Source organism: Balaenoptera musculus, chromosome 21 (assembly GCF_009873245.2).
Source record: "Balaenoptera musculus isolate JJ_BM4_2016_0621 chromosome 21, mBalMus1.pri.v3, whole genome shotgun sequence".
NCBI lineage: Eukaryota > Metazoa > Chordata > Mammalia > Artiodactyla > Balaenopteridae > Balaenoptera > Balaenoptera musculus.
In genome coordinates this window covers 7,547,925-7,564,267 of record NC_045805.1, presented here as the reverse complement: position 1 = coordinate 7,564,267, position 16,343 = coordinate 7,547,925, and the positions used below count along the sequence as shown (strand labels likewise).

The 16,343-nt window shown below is 38.5% G+C and overlaps 1 pseudogene; it reads left to right on the top strand.

Annotated features, from left to right (window-relative positions):
* Positions 1-15,549: 15,549 nt before the first annotated feature.
* On the top strand, positions 15,550-16,039 carry LOC118887940 (annotated as a pseudogene).
* The last annotated feature ends 304 nt before the right edge of the window (positions 16,040-16,343 follow it).

The window sequence follows — 16,343 nt, the reverse complement described above, 5'->3', positions numbered from 1 at the left end:
AAACTCACAGAAAATGCAATGCCAACAGCGATCCCTAAGGTAAACTAGAGACTTTGGGTAATGATGGCATGTCAGAGTAGGTTCATCAGTTGTAACACATGTAGCATCTGTTGGGGGATGTTGATAAGGGGCAGGCGGTGCACGTGTTGGGGAGGAGGGTATGTGGGAAATCTCTGTACGTGTCTCTCGATTTTGCTGTCGACCTTAAACTGCTCGAACAGATTGTCTTAATAAAAGGTAATAATAATGACTGAGTAGTGTATGCGTGTCTGTGTTTGTGTTTGTGTGTGTGTGAGTGCCTGCATATGCATGTATATCCTAGACATCTAGTAATACTGGCTATATAGTAGGCATCAATACAAGTTTGTTGAACTGGACTTCCCTGGTGGCGCAGTGGTTGAGAATCTGCCTGCCAATGCAGGGGACACGGGTTCGAGCCCTGGTCTGGGAAGATCCCACATGCCTCAGAGCAACTAGGCCCGTGAGCCACAACTACTGAGCCTGCGTGTCTGGAGCTTGTGCTCCGCAACAAGAGAGGCCGCGACAGTGAGAGGCCCGCGCACCGCGATGAAGAGTGGCCCCTGCTCGCCGCAACTAGAGAAAGCCCTCGCACAGAAATGAAGACCCAACACAGCCAAAAATTAATTAATTAATTAATTAATTAATTTTTTTAAAAAAGTTTGTTGAATGAAATTGTAGAAAGGTGCCATGTTTTATAGAATTCTATCCTATCAGTGTTCACATCTCCAGGCTAAAATGTTCTCTTACAGCATCACTTTCATCAAGAACTATCATTTCACTTGCAATGTACTGGTCTTTGCCCAGATGCACTATGATTTTTTAAGAAAATACACACAATTTCTACAATTAAATTTAGAAGAGTCATTTTTATGTTTGATTTCTGTTGTGTATTCATTGTTCAAAAGTATTGCAAAACTAAAAAAAAAATGCCATTGTGGTGTCTAAAACAAAGAGAGATTCATGACAAAATTTCCCTTCAAAGATTACCCTGATGGAGAAAGCTGTAAAGCATCAGTTCCAGATACCCAGGATGACATGGTGGTGTCCAGGTAAGCGAGAAGGACAGAAATCTCCAGATCTCGGGCTTTGTGGCAGGACCTTCTCTAGGTTTGTGAAGAATGCGCAAAGAGAACGAATTTTCCAAACTAAAGGCACAGCATCCCTAGATAAGCAGGATGAATTGTCTCCAGGATCAAAGGCTTCGATAGATGAACTCAGTTTACTCTACTCCAACAAGGAGTATAGACGTTACTAAGATGAATGAGATCCAGTGTCAATGTACTAGTGATTTATGATTCAGGGGGAGAGTGGATCTGATTAATTGGTAGTTTTATAGAATGCGGCGGAAAGCTTTGAGAAAGACTTGCATTATAAACTCAAAACTAGTTTACAGATTCCTGCCATGAGGTAAAATAATACAGGAGCAGCTAAGTCAGGGTACTCTATCTCAATCTGACAGTACCATTGGGACATCTTATTTCTTAGCAGTATATTGAGGAAGGAGTTCTTAATGAAGCAAACGCAGCCTAAATATGTTTAGATTTCCTGTCTAAAATCTAACTTTTTACTCAAATGTGTATCCTCAAATAAGAATAATAATTTCAATTCAGAACATTTGTATGAGTTATTACAAAATCACACAAAGCAGTCTGAATTGTGTTTTTTTCAAAAATTACCATGAGACAAAAAGAAGTTTCACATCATCCATCTATCTGTCTATCATCTATCTACCTATCCATCTAAACACAATTTTGAATAAAGTATCAAATATATCAAACAGCTACAGTGCTACTTAGGGGTGTCAGAGCCCTTAGCAAATAAAGCTCTGTTTTATTTCACTTTGTTTATATTTCTGGTTCACAAAGATTTCAAACTTTAAAACACCAACATAATTTCTGTGGATGATCAAAATTTGTTGGTTATAATGATACACTGGAAGATCTCTGTGAGGGATAGTCTACAGTGGTCTAGAGTAGAGTTTGCCATTTTTACTTTAAACTGTCTTTGTATGTAAAAATGGAATATACACCTATGGATCACAATGAGAATAATCTTGGTGCACATCTGGGCTTTGTGAAGAGATATAATAAACAGCAATATTATCATAGCTCTTTTATTGTACTGTGTAGCTTATAAAACACTTTCACATACACTAATTAATTGATCAGTTTTTTAAAGTAAGGAGTAGCAATAATATCTCCAAAACTCTGAAAACTCAACTGTAAAATCAACACATGGGAGATAACCTTGAAAGATTATCTTAGAGACAAAAAATTTTTCAGGCAGAAACAAAAATAGTAATGAGATGAGTTACCTTACAGAGAGTGTAAGGTATTACCTTGATGATTTACCAAAGGGAACACTATTTCCTAGTGTATCCAGGTTCAGCTACAGAATTCCAATCACAGGATGCTCTGGGCGGCCCTTGCCAATAGGACTAAGACTCCATGCACTACATGAGACTCACTGCCATCTTAGATTGAGATGAAAGAAAAGACCAAAGAACAAACAAACCAACCAACCCCTTTTTCAGTTTACATAGTGATCTCAGTATGGGAAAAAAATTTACCAGCATTTCTGGATCTATGGAGAAGAAAGCTCCTACATTGTGTCTACCAATAAAAGTATTATTAAGAATGGAAATATTAAGAGGTGTGGCCAAGACGGCAGGTAGGAAGACAGGACTCCCCGCCCCATGCAGGCACCGCAAAATTACAACTGTTTACAGAGCAACTATCTATGAGGATGACCTGAAGACCAGCAGAGAAGATTTTCCACGACTAAAGATATAAAGAAGGAACCACAACAAGACGGACCAGGAGAAAGGTCCTGGTATTTTGGGGAAAAAAGAGAAGCACGTAATCAAAGAAGCTCTGTTCCTGTCAACTGCTCCTTGACCAGAGTTGACGAAAGACAGAGAAATGGAGATAGCCCAGTGGCTGTGTCTTCATACATGTGAAACCAAAGCAAAGGAAGAGGCTGGACTCGAGCAGAGAGGCGCCCTTGTGCACACGGCGGTGACCCGCTGCTGAACCTCGTCATCTACACTCGGTGGAAGAAACAGGTCCAACAGGCTGTGAGGGGCACTCTGTCCAGGGTGAGATTGTAGAAATAGAATCAGCGCTTTGGGGGGACTTCAAGTTGAAAAGTGGAAGACAAATGCAATTGAAAAGCAGGGTTCCCCCTACATTACAGACAAGAGGGTTGGATTTTTATCCATCAGAGCCTGCTTTAATGACATTCAACACAGAAGAAGAGGTCCAGAAAAAATTGGGGGTAAAATTCAAATTTCTGCAGAAACTAATGTCATACAACCACAGAGAGTTTCTATAAAGGGAATTTTTTTTTTTACCCTACAAAGAGTAAAAAACAGTTTCCTTGCATGTGCCTGTGGTCCATGTTAAAGAATAAAGAAGACATCAATATGTTTTTTAAAAGAATAAATAATAATAATGGAAATATCAATAATGGCTAACTTTTATTGAGAGCTTCTCTGTGCTTCCATGAAGCATTTCACTTGAACTTCATAATAAACTTCGAGTGAGATAACTATTGTTCATCCCATTCACAAATAAAGAAATGAAATTGGAGACACCTTGTCACAAGATAGTAAGTGTGGGAAGGGGCTTTTAGGTAGTAGTTTCTATACCACAGATGAAGGCTGACATCTAACTTATGCTCCAGATATAATTAATAGAAGAGTTCTTAATCTTACTAATTTAACATGAAGAAAGGCTATTCCCTTGTTTTATTTCCTGTATTATGATTATCTTTTTATGTTAGGGTTTTACTACCTTCAGTTGTGATATACTTCAATCTTCTGAGTCCCATTAAAACAAACAAACAAACAAACATTTTTTTCTCAATTTATTTATCCACAGGGCGTTTCAGGACCCTAGTCTCTAAGGCTGAGATGGAATTACTGTGTTAAGAATATATTCTTCAGAACCTGGAGCAATGAAAACAGTTACTCTTCCTGCCTGTTTTGAGCAGATCTGACAGAGCTGGCACTGTCTATCCTGACTGGTGCTTTCTTAGTTCACAGCTGGAAACACCAAGGTGTCAGAATTACAGGCATTTGCTTTCATGCTATTTCAACGAAATATCTTTAGTCTGATCCTCACCAAATAATCCTAATTTATACAATTTAGTTTATTATGTAATATTTTAAAACTGTCAGGAGATCCCAAATAGCACACCCACTTTCCTGCTACGTTATTTTATATATTTGAGGAGCTTGTGAACTGGTTAGTTTGCAACTGATGTGCAGAATGCAGTCAAATCCAGGACTCTGAAGAGACTGGGAAAGACCGAGTTTCTGTGCTTGGAAGGCAGAAAGCTGAAGGTTGGATCCTGACATTTCAAGACTTCTCTTGGCAGCCAACCAGTCACTTCATTCTCTGCCTCTTCCTCAGATGGGATTTCTGCTCCGTCCTTCAAAGGAAGGGATTTGTTGCCTTATCACTCAGTGAATGTTTTTTGAAAAGATAGGATAAATCTCCTGCAGTGTTGAGTTCTAGGATTCTATAGTATATTAGGTGGATTAAGAAAAATTCCTAGACTATAACCCATAGCATAAATCAACTAATGAATGAATACGCAGCCTAAATGTTCTTTTTACTCCACCCCAGAATTCCTTTCAGAGTCTCTGCTGCGAAAAGAACTCTGCTATGTATTTCAACTGTAATTGCTAACGTATGAGTATGATTAGCGCATGGAAACAAATTCTGTAAGGTACGCAGTACTCCAGATCCTTAGCAGAGAGCTGGAAGAGTATTGGTTTGAAGTCATTTTACTGTGTGTTAATGTTTTCTTCAGTCAGCTGGGTTTAAACTTAATGGTCATACATATTAATTGGCAGGTCTGACAGACAAGGTTGCTCTAATTCATGCTAATTAATATAGTCAGATTTTAAAGGCCAAATTAGCATTTTGAATACAGATTATATCTATGCTTATACGTGTTCAGGCAAGTAAAACAAATCTGAAATATTGAGAATCTGGTTTCTTCTTTTTTTTATATGTATTACTTATGGAGTAAGGGACCAAGGGTTTTACTTTATAGCTGCCATATTGGTTTAATTTTCTATTCTTCCTATAATAATAGAAATTGCATAATCATTCTATCATCAAACCTTTGCTCATGCTTTTTCCCAAACTTGGAAAACCTTTCCCATACTTAAGACACTTTTATGAGGTTATGAATGATATAAACAAATTCAAAGAGAAGCAACAGGGCCAAAATAACTGCCAATACTAAAATATCTTATATACTAGACAAATTCTTAGCATTCTTAAAATCAACATTGTAGAAAATGCTTCTATAAATCAAGAAGGAAAATAAAATGGAAGAAAAAAGTGGGCAAAACAAGTGAACAGGCATTTCGCAGAAAGAGAATCATAAATGGCCATTGCACGTGACAGGAGTTGGACTTCACCAATTATCAGAGAAATGCAGATTAATATAACAATAAAAATCATTTTCACTGATAACTTTGGTGAATTCAACAAACATTGGTAAGGCTTTGGATTACTGAGAGCAAGACAACACCCCTCTCATACCAAATACTGAGAGTGTTATTTGCTGTAGTAGGGATTTTTTTTTTTGGTGGTATTCATCAAAATCCATCCTAAGCAACACTTACACATGTGGAAGAATATACATGTGCATTAAAGTACACTGAATTGCCATTCATTATACTAGCAATTGGAAATCTACGTTTTCTTAATAAAAGAATGGTTAAAATATGGTACAGCAATATCGTGGTACTTTATGCCATTGATGAAAAGAATAAGGTAGGGTTGTGTATGCAGATAAAGAATGATGTATATCAAGCATTATACAATGAGTTAACAAGTCAAATAATAATAGATATGGTATGATCCAAATTGGGTTAGAAAAATAATTATGTGGCGTTGATAGAATAATACAGTTGACAATAGCAACAGAAGTCAAGCTATATGAGTTGAACATTGAGATATTTATAAATATATATGAAAGGCCTGGAATGGTACATAAACCGTTAATTGTTTTTAATTGGGGGAGGGTTTTTGGTCAATGGAGTAATAGAAACTTTTACTTTTTACTTTATAGAATATTTATTACTTTTTTTTACAGTAGACTTCTACTACTTTTATTTGTTAAATATGAGACCGATGTCAAGAAACATTAACATTCTTGGAAATATCTACAAGAATCTTTCAGAACCTCTCATGGTCTCCCCATTCTCTTCTTTTTAACTTTACTTTTCATCAAGAACCAGCATTTAATAGAAATGTACAACTGTTCTTATCAATCTTTTAAAAAATGTATTACTAACATTTAAGTCGTATGTTTTACCCTCTTTCCCACTATATATGTGCTGTATTTTCACCATATCCTGTTTAAAAGGATTTTTTTATCCAACATGTAAATTAAGAAAATTAAACTGAAGACCAAATACATTTCTGCTAGGAATGTGCAGAGACAAACCCAGAGATAGAAGCAAAGTTTATCTTCATGTGTTAAGAGTCCCATCAGCTCCTCTTTTCAGCAAAGTAACAATTAGGGATCATCCGCATCTACAAGAGCAGGGTGCTTTGACTTTATTTCTCATTTCTCTCATTCTTTTCAAATAGTTATTGGCCAATCAAAAAGTGACATTTATAGGTTTTTATGCTAGTTCATTACACATTAAAGGAGGGCACTGAAATAATCTGACTTGTGTAATTGTGCAAAGAAAGAAAAATAAAAAGTGGACCTACCCTAAAAGACTGAAAATTCATTTAAGCTAAATTTTGGAAACTTCAGCCATTACTGGATCTATTACTAGACCTGAGTCTGCAGTCTTCTACTTGTCAGTTTCAGGAGAATTCCGGCTGGCAATGTACTCTCTTCCAAGGGAGAAAAATAAATTAGGGGATGCACAGGTATTTAAAATGGGAAATGTACTTGTAAACACATTTTAATAAAGAATAGAATAAAAATCCAAAAATGATGGCACTGCTTCGAACCAAAATCAGTGCACAGTTCTGAATATGATTCCCAAAGTTTTTCATTAAAAAGTGCTTTCTTTTGCTTACTTCTAATAATTCACCATTTTTGCTGAGTACCCCAAATTCTCATGAACAAATTTGTTGCATTATGAATTCAGACTGGCTTGTTATATCAGGGACTTCTTCCATACATGTGAGAAATGTATTTTTTAAAAGGCAAGAAAACTTATAGATCTAGAATGTTTGTATGACAAGTCCTGTTAATTTATATGATCACTTATTTATCATAAGTCAGTGATGTTGTCATTTATTCAATAATCTACCCACCCATTTTCTCCTGTTTTTTTTACAATGCCTTTCATTTCTTTAGGACACGACTCACCTACACTTTTGCAATTACTAACAAGTTTTCTTGTTTTCTCCTGTTCTCTGATTAGTCTTCAACGGGGCAATCTTAACTCCACTATGAAAAATCACCCAGTATTCCTCGTACTCTGTACTATCACCTGTAAAGCCCACGACTGTGTTCCATGCTTCACATATTCACAAATTCCACCCACCCCCATCTTCAGACCTTGCTTATGTTGTTTCTGTCTCATTATACCCCTTTCTCCTGCCAACTTCACATGATCAAATCCCAGCCATCTTCCAACACTCTCTCAAGAGCAGTTCAGAAGAACTCCGCAATTCCATGAAAATCCTCTTTTTCTCATTGCCCTTATATCACTTCCCCTAAACTCTCTAATTAAAATGGGATACATTCTGTCTTAATCACCAGTATTTATCTACACCTAAAAAAAAATCTTTCTTAGTATATACATCTCCCTGAGGGCAGGATCCACGCCTGATTGATTTTTGGATTGCAGGCAACGCTTGGATTAAGGGTTCAACAAATAATTCTCAATGTGTTAAGATTTTGTAAATAAACACCTTTAGTTTTTTAATAATGCATTTTAAAACATGATGTCTTAAGAATCCAGAACACTTTACATACGCTGCATCATTCTAATTTGCAGATTAGAAAACTGAAACACAACTGTTATCGGACTTTCCCAAGATTATATAGAAAAGGTGAATTGGAGCTAATATTCAAATTGTTTTGAAAACATTCTTTTGTACTGAATCTCTTAAAGTGTAAATTACATAATGCATGAATCTATTAGTGGTCTTCACATATCTCACCAATATCACAGGGACCTCTGAGATTTCCGAGATGCGGCAAGAGCTTTGCTATTCCCTCCTTCCCCATAATACGAGAGATTTCATCTTACTATGAATCACCGCTGACCATTCATAAGATTTCACCAACTTATGCTTAAAAGAGAGAGAATTTAGGTCTATGAGCAATTACAGCAAACATAGCTACATTAATATAGACAACCTTTTAAAAAGATAAGTGCCCTTCCTAAACCATTCCCCAATATAAATTCTACCATTAATCCCTTAAAACCATTGCATGTCATTCCTTAAGCTAACGTCTTTCTCTCCTTTATCTCTCTTTTCCCTTCCTCTTCCTTTTTCCTTCTCCCTTTCTTTTCGAGTTTCCCATTAAAATTCAAACATGCATGAGAAAAATAATACCTTAGTAAGGATTCAGTTCAATAATTCTTACTGAGCAAACAAAGCCACGATTCTGAGAACACCGAGATAAACAAAATACCATCTCTGTCCTCATGGGTAATACAAGGCAGATGAGATCGCCACTCACTCTGCCACATGGGATGCCCAGCAGGGCTTCTTACTGATAAACTGATAAACAGCCCTTAAAAAAGTTCTTCCCGAGGTTGGCAGCATAAGAGAAAGGGCACTGACATTGGTGGGAACTGGGAAAGTAAAAGTACAGATGTGAATTCCATGCTCACAGAGTAGCCTGTGGTAAATAGTCCTTAAATAATTAATCTCCAATTTCACATTATCCTGGTGCTGCTGAAGGGTAGACCATCTGCAGCGGAAGATGGAAGACAGAGGTGAGGTGATAAATGGGAAGAGAGAAGTGTCAGAGCATCAGCATGATGACAAATCCAGCCGAGGAAGAAGGGAGGAGAGGATGTGATGGAGAAGAAGATGCAGGCAAGGCCAGCTCCATGGAATCGACTTCACTTTACATCACAAAGAGAATCAAACAAAATGCAGAATGAAATTTATATGGTGATGATCTCGAATCCCTCGGAAACCTCAAGACTCCGTGATGTGGGTCTTTGATTTATTTGCAATATTTCAGACTCTTACAGGCAGGGAATCTGGAGTTCTACAGGATAGACCAAACCTTTTACCAGAGTGATTTCAACTCAAGTGTGGTTAGACAGATATATCATGATGCGTGATTAAATATTTAAAATGAAAATATCAATAGTTCCTAATTAAACCCTCTGGCTAGAAATATGAGACATTCCACAACAGAAAGTTCTTGGAGTAGGGGAGGGGGATATGAGAAAAGGACATAAATGCCATACAAATTGCAGATCATTGATGTAGAGAGAACAGCCAAAAAGACAAAGAGCGAGGAAAAAATATTTTTTAAAAAAAGGAAAATGGTGATGATGGGCGTGGGCAGCATCGACTGAGGGCAAGTGTGTCTTACAGTTTAATACAATTTTTTCAGTCAAAAACAAAGCAACATTTTTTTAGAGCACAGTGTACATAAGGCATTTAGGGATCACGGAGGTTTTCCTCACCAGGTGTATGATCTTGAACAAGTTCTGGAGACTCTAAACTTCAGTTCCAGGTCTGCTTAGTGAGCATGTCACCTGCCACCTACCTCCTGGGGGTCACCAAGATCCAGTGAGATAAGAGGTGAAAGCACTTAGGACAATGAGGGCGTTGGGCCGGGCCCAGTGAATGTTGTGTCCTGATCACTGGAGGACTGAGAAGCAGTTTCTGGACAACCTCCCACCAGGAGTGTTGCCGGAAGCATTCACCCCTCACCCCATCCTGCATCAGGCAGGACAAAATGAGCTGAGTCAATGAAATCCACCTGTGAGGGCAAAATAAAAGCCCTAATGGAACCACAGTCAAAAATAATGAGCCAGTGTAGGGAGGGTCCTCAAAAAACTAAAAATAGAACTACCATATGACCCAGCAATCCCATTCCTGGGCATAGACCTGGACAAAACCATAATTCCAAAAGACACATGCACCCCAATGCTCATCGCAGCACTGTTTACAATAGCCAGGACATGGAAGCAACCTAAATGTCCATCAACAGAGGAACGGAAAAAGAAGATGTGGTACATATATACAATGGAATATTACTCAGCCATAAAAAGGAACAAAATTGTGCCATTTGAAGAGATGTGGATGGACCTAGAGACTGTCATACAGAGTGAAGTAAGTCAGAAAGAGGAAAACAAATATTGTAAAATATTGCTTATATGTGGAATCTAGAAAAATGGTACAGGTGAACTTATTTGCAAAGCAGAAACAGACACACAGATGTAGACAACTAACTTATGGATACCAAGGGGGGCGAGGGGGTGGGATGAATTGGGAGATTGGGATTGACATACATACACTACTACTATGTATAAAATAGATAACTAATGAGAACGTACTGTATGGCACAGAGAACTCTACTCAATGTTCTGTGGTGACCGAAAGGAAATCTGAAAAAGTGGGGATATATGTATACATATAACTGATTCACTTTGCTGTACAGCAGAAACTAACACAACATTGTAAAGCAACTATATTCCAATAAAAATTAATAAAATAAAATAAAATAAAAATGAGCCACTTAAGTACTTTTCTTGGAAAGGGGGAAAGAAAATAGTCTTTCATGCACTTCCAATAAGATGGGATCAGAAAGCAGCAGCTTTTGAGGCTCACGTCCACCCCAGCTATCCCTCCAGGGTCAGCCCCAGCAGTCCTACCTACGTGGACAATTGTCTTTCAAAATGAGTTTGCAGCCTGGGGAAAAGAGAAGATGGCTGAATACTGTTACCAACAATGGCTATTTGGAGAGCAGTGCACTTTCGCCAACTTTGTTAGTTATTTCTACGGAGGCATCTCTGTTTTCAGAGCTGACAGCTCCCTTTCCACGCACTCTGGCTGTGAGTGCAGAGTGTTTGAAATTGCTGCGGTTGACACCTGGGCACATTTGCAAGGAAAGCAGCACTCAGGCAGGGGACCTCGCAGGGAGAAGCAAGAGGAAGGACCGATTCGCTAAGAACCCTTCATTCCTTGCTTCCAAAAATCAAACGCGATCCCCTCCTCCCAGATTGCCTTGAAAAGTTTACGTTTTGAAATTCAGATTCGCCGCATTTGAAGACACAAACATGTGGTCCCTTCCCCAACCTTCCCAGCCACCCGTGGTAGCTCTCCCCCTGTCAAGAGCCTGGCCCAGCAATCGCTTCTCTTTCCTCACAGTTTGAGCCGGTGGACATGGACTTGTCAGGAGTGAAAATGGAGTTTCCCGTGATGCATTTGGAAGGAGATGCTGGTCTGGGCTCATCCGCCAGGCTTTGCAGAGAGCAAAGGCCTGCTCTTCCCAACCGCATAAATTAGGACCACTGCAAAGACCGTGCAACTGAGCTCCTCTACACCAGCACGATTTGAAAGGCGCAGTTTGAAAATCGTTTACGAAATAGATGGAATTTAAACACGTGGAATTTAAGGATGGCCACTCTCCCTTTTCGGAGAAATTTACCATTTGAGGTAAAGGGACCAGGGTGTATGTTGCCTTTTGTCTGCTCTCCGGGGAGAATTTGCTGCCTCAACCCTGCTGAAAGCAGCCTCACAGAGTCAGTATAAATCTAATACCACTTCTCCAGAAACAACTCAAAATAACTTGCATACTAGAGCAAATGCCCAGGACCTCCTTTGGGGAAACAAGGCGGCAGGATGCTTGAAAGTAGCCTGGGTGGCAAGCGGGAAGCTCTGCTCCTTTTCAGTGGCTCCCAGACAGGAGGTGGTCAGCAGAGCTGGCCTCCTGGTTCTCCCTTGCACGTGAGTGTCGTCTATGCCATGGGCATCTTCACTAAATAATAACCACAGCTACATTCATGAAACCATCCTATAGCGTTCTTCAAAAACGCTGCACGCATTAGCTCGGCAAATCCTTAAGTCAGCCTGTGGAGTAGATACTATTGATGTTATTATCCTTATTTTACATCAGACAGTATGTGAGAAGCCCCAGGTCACAGAACTGATGAGTGGAGAAGGGCATTCTGGCTCCAGGGCCCACCCTCTTCGCTTCCAAATGACACGCATTAATGCAACATCAATAACGCGGATAAAGTCATGAGCAAGAAAGGATGAACTATGAAAAAGAAATTCAGTCTCTGGGCTTGATGTTTGATTGTGGTTGAACAAACCATAGCGTTGTCTCTCTGGATCTCTTAATGCTCAGCAGTTAGCACAGTGGATGGTCAATAGTGGGTGTTGAATAAAAGTACATCGCATGAATCAATGCAAAGAGGAGTCTCTATAATAAGACTGTTCTTGAAGAATCAAGACCAGTAGAAAACCAGAAAGGACAAGAGCAGACTTGACACAATTCAGGACACTATTTTAAAAGCCCAAAGAAACTTGGCCTATTAGTAGAGTGATTTAAGCCCAAATAAATTAATTTAACCACCTCAACTTTAACTGACTTAGTATTAGGGACCAATAATGCATATCTAATTAGTGGTTGACCTGAAATATTTACACACACACACACCCCCCCGCCCCGAACACATGAGTACTCTATGCTCAATAAGCATTGCAAAATGGTAAGCTTAGCTCTATCCACCATCTATCTGCCAATCTATCAATTATCTATCATCTATCTTTCTATTACTTATCTATGAATTTATTTATATATCTCGCTGGGGATGTGTAATGGTATGTAGACTTATTAACGTGTTAAGTTTCAGTGTAGCACATATGGACTCTACATAATACTATCAAAGACTAGATAATAAGGAGATATTTAGGAAAAGCACTTAAAATTTCTGACAATTATTGGCATTGTTTATTTTTCATTGGATGATAAGAAGGGGCTTTGTTTGTTTGTTAAAAAGAGCACACTGATTATATGATAAATGATAAAAGGTCACAGACAATTGATAAGTCTTTTTTAAGCTACTTAGTTTATTTTAAATTACTGCACAAAATAATATTTTATTCTTAGGTATGGCCTGTTATGAGCTGTAAGCCAAAATGACATACTTAAAATGTGTCCAAAGGTTAATTACAAATGAATGCTTCCAAAAATATAAGAAATTAGCACCTGAAAGTCAAATATGTGTAACTATACAGTCAGCTAAAAATGGAAAGAATGCTGTTATTGAATTGTTGGGAAGTGAATACAAATTGGGTGACAATTGTTCACGTGTCTCCATTTTCTCTCGAAAACAATGAAGGTGACATCCTTGACCTCAACTTCCCGCAAACGGTAAGGAGACTAATTAGTGTTTGTGAAGAATTTTTAATACCTTGGCTTAGAGAAAACAGTGACAAATGGTGCCTGATACTGCAAATGTCATTTCATTTGAATGATAAACAAAAAAATAATTTTTACCAAAAGAATAACTTCTATCCATAAGGACTGAATAATTTAAGGATGATTCAGAAACAGCTCTACTGATTTTTTCATCCCCTAAGAAAGTAGGTTTTCTTTTCTCTTCACTTTCACCCTGGAGAAATACTATATGCAACCTGGTTTCCTTTTTGTACAGAGGGAACAAATACTGAAGCATGATTTAAAAAGAATATCAGAATGAGCGTTAATACAAAATTATGTTGAAGGTTGTGTGAGTGCTGATATTATTCTCTAGGGAGTTGATGTCTAGACTAACGCCGTGTGTTTCCTGAGGATTTGATTTAAAGTTAGGGCAGTGGTTCTCAAACTTCAACAGGCATTTGGGTCACCTGTAGGGTCTGTTAAAAGAGATTTCCACGATCCCTAAGTCCAGGGTGGGGACAGAGAATTTGTACTTCTAACAAGTGCCAGGTGAGGCTGAAGATGCTCTCCAGGGACCACAATTTGAGAAAGACTGAGTTAGGAAATTCCATGGTTTCCAAACCACAGTCCATTCGATTCACCCAGGGAGCTCTGGTAAAAATGCAGATTCCTGACCCTGGCCCAGTCGCCAGCATCAGTGTTTCCAGGGCATACAATTTAATAATCTGCACTGGTTTTAAGCTCACCAGGTCACCTCGACTCATAGGTGCAAAAGCTAGTGAATCAAACCATTTCACTCAGAGCTATTGAATCCAGAATCAAGTCGGACACTGCTTTTATGTGTTCAGAACCTCTACCTCACTCATCTGTGATGACCTTCTGGTTTGGAACCAACACTTGTGACATCGCTATGTCGCATGCTTTAATGTTCTAGAAGACTGCAGTTAACAGTTCCTATGGAAAAGACCTTTTGTTAGGTCTCTCTTTGACGTAAAAGAAAAGCAGCAGTATAAAAGCAGTATAATAGTGTACACAGTCCTTAAAAACACTGATTCTGGCATCTGACTACCTGGGCTTGAAGGGGGCCGTCATTCACCAATCGTGGTAACGTTGAACAACGTTTCTAAATTCTCTCTGGCTCAGTTCTCCTTCTGTAAAATGGGGATCATAGTACCTCCCCATTAAGAACTAAGTTAATTAAAATTGGTGAAGCACCTAACTTAGAGTGGTGCCTGATATATTTTAATTTTTAATGTAATTTTTAAAATGTATGATTGGATGCCATTGAGCAGCTTTAGCTCAATACAGCTTCTCAAGTAATGTTTTTCTAAAACAGAATATGTTCTTTCGAAGAATAGTTATTCCTCTCCTCCAGGTGGCATTCAAATATAGGCGGGGCAACTTCTAGATCAGGGTATTTTAGATGCGGTCCATGATTGGATGAGTGACAACAGGACATTTCAAATAACCCAGAGAGATAGATCTCCAGGGAAGCGACTCAGGATTATTTTCAAATTCCTGGCTGAGCTGGTGCTTTGTCCTCCTTGACTTGCCATATGTCCCCATGCTGTTTAGACTATTTGATTGACCACAAGATCCTGACAAGTCCTCTGTAAACAAAATCAAAAGCAGAGGATTGGCCTGACTGGGACTTGGAATTGGCAGCTACATACCCTGCTTGATCGTAAGACTTCAGAGAGTAAATACTTGCCTGAAACTTAATTGTTCTTGATAAGTTTCATTTGCTTAAGCCTCCTGCTGGTCTCGTAAAACGCGAACGTTACTGGTAACAAACACAAACAACAGAGTACTGATAAATTTTAAATAAAGGCTTATCATTCAATAAGGCTTCATCCCTGTGGATGGATTTACAGGATTATTCCAGAATCTGAGAGTATTGAATCTTGTGTGTCCTCGTGTTGCATCCCCTCCACCCCCAACAAAGGGTGAAGGAGAAGAATTAGCCTAAGGAAGGATCCTGAAAATATTAACACAAAATTGAAGCTGCATTTCATAGTTTGTCCCTCTTCGGGTAATGTTGTAATGACCATTGCTCAAGTATAAGTTTTTAATGCCACTTTTTGTTTTGGAACCTAGAAAACCAATTAAACTAAAACTAGCTTTAAGAACTAGTCAAGTTTTTTTTTTGTTTTTGTTTTTTTGTTTTTTTTGTCCCTTTCCGGCATTCAAGATGTCGAAGCGAGGACGTGGTGGGTCCTCTGGTGTGAAATTCCGGATTTCCTTGGGTCTTCCGGTTGGAGCCATGATCAACTGTGGTGACAACACAGGAGCCAAAAATCTGTATATCATCTCCGTGAAGGGGATCAAGGGACGACTGAATAGACTTCCTGCTGCTGGTGTGGGTGACATGGTGATGGCCACCGTCAAGAAAGGCAAACCAGAGCTCAGAAAGAAGGTACATCCAGCAGTGGTAATTCAACAACAAAAGTCATACCGAGAAAAGATGGTGTGTTTCTTTATTTTGAAGATAACGCAGGGGTCATAGTAAACAATAAAGGCGAGATGAAAGGTTCTGCTATCACAAGACCAGTTGCAAAGGAATGTGCAGACTTGTGGCCCAGGATTGCATCCAATGCTGGCAGCATTGCACGATTCTTTGGTGTATTTGTAAAAGAAAAAAAATAATAATAAAAATTATTTGCTCCAAAGGAAAAAAAAAAACTAGTCAAATAAAATATGACTAACTTTCTTCTATAAAAATAAATATTTCTAATGCCCACCATTCAGAAGGATATAAAAAATGGAAACTTACACTGCACTGGTAAAAATCAAAGTTCAAGGGCCATTTTAAAATATGTTAAAAACAAAACAACAAAGCTTGTGAACTAGAAATTTTGCTTATAGGAATTTCTTTAAGGAAATCATAATGTACGTGTGCAAAATACTGTTACGTAACAGTATCTTAAGTACTATTTAAAATGAAATGTCCAGTGATAAAATAT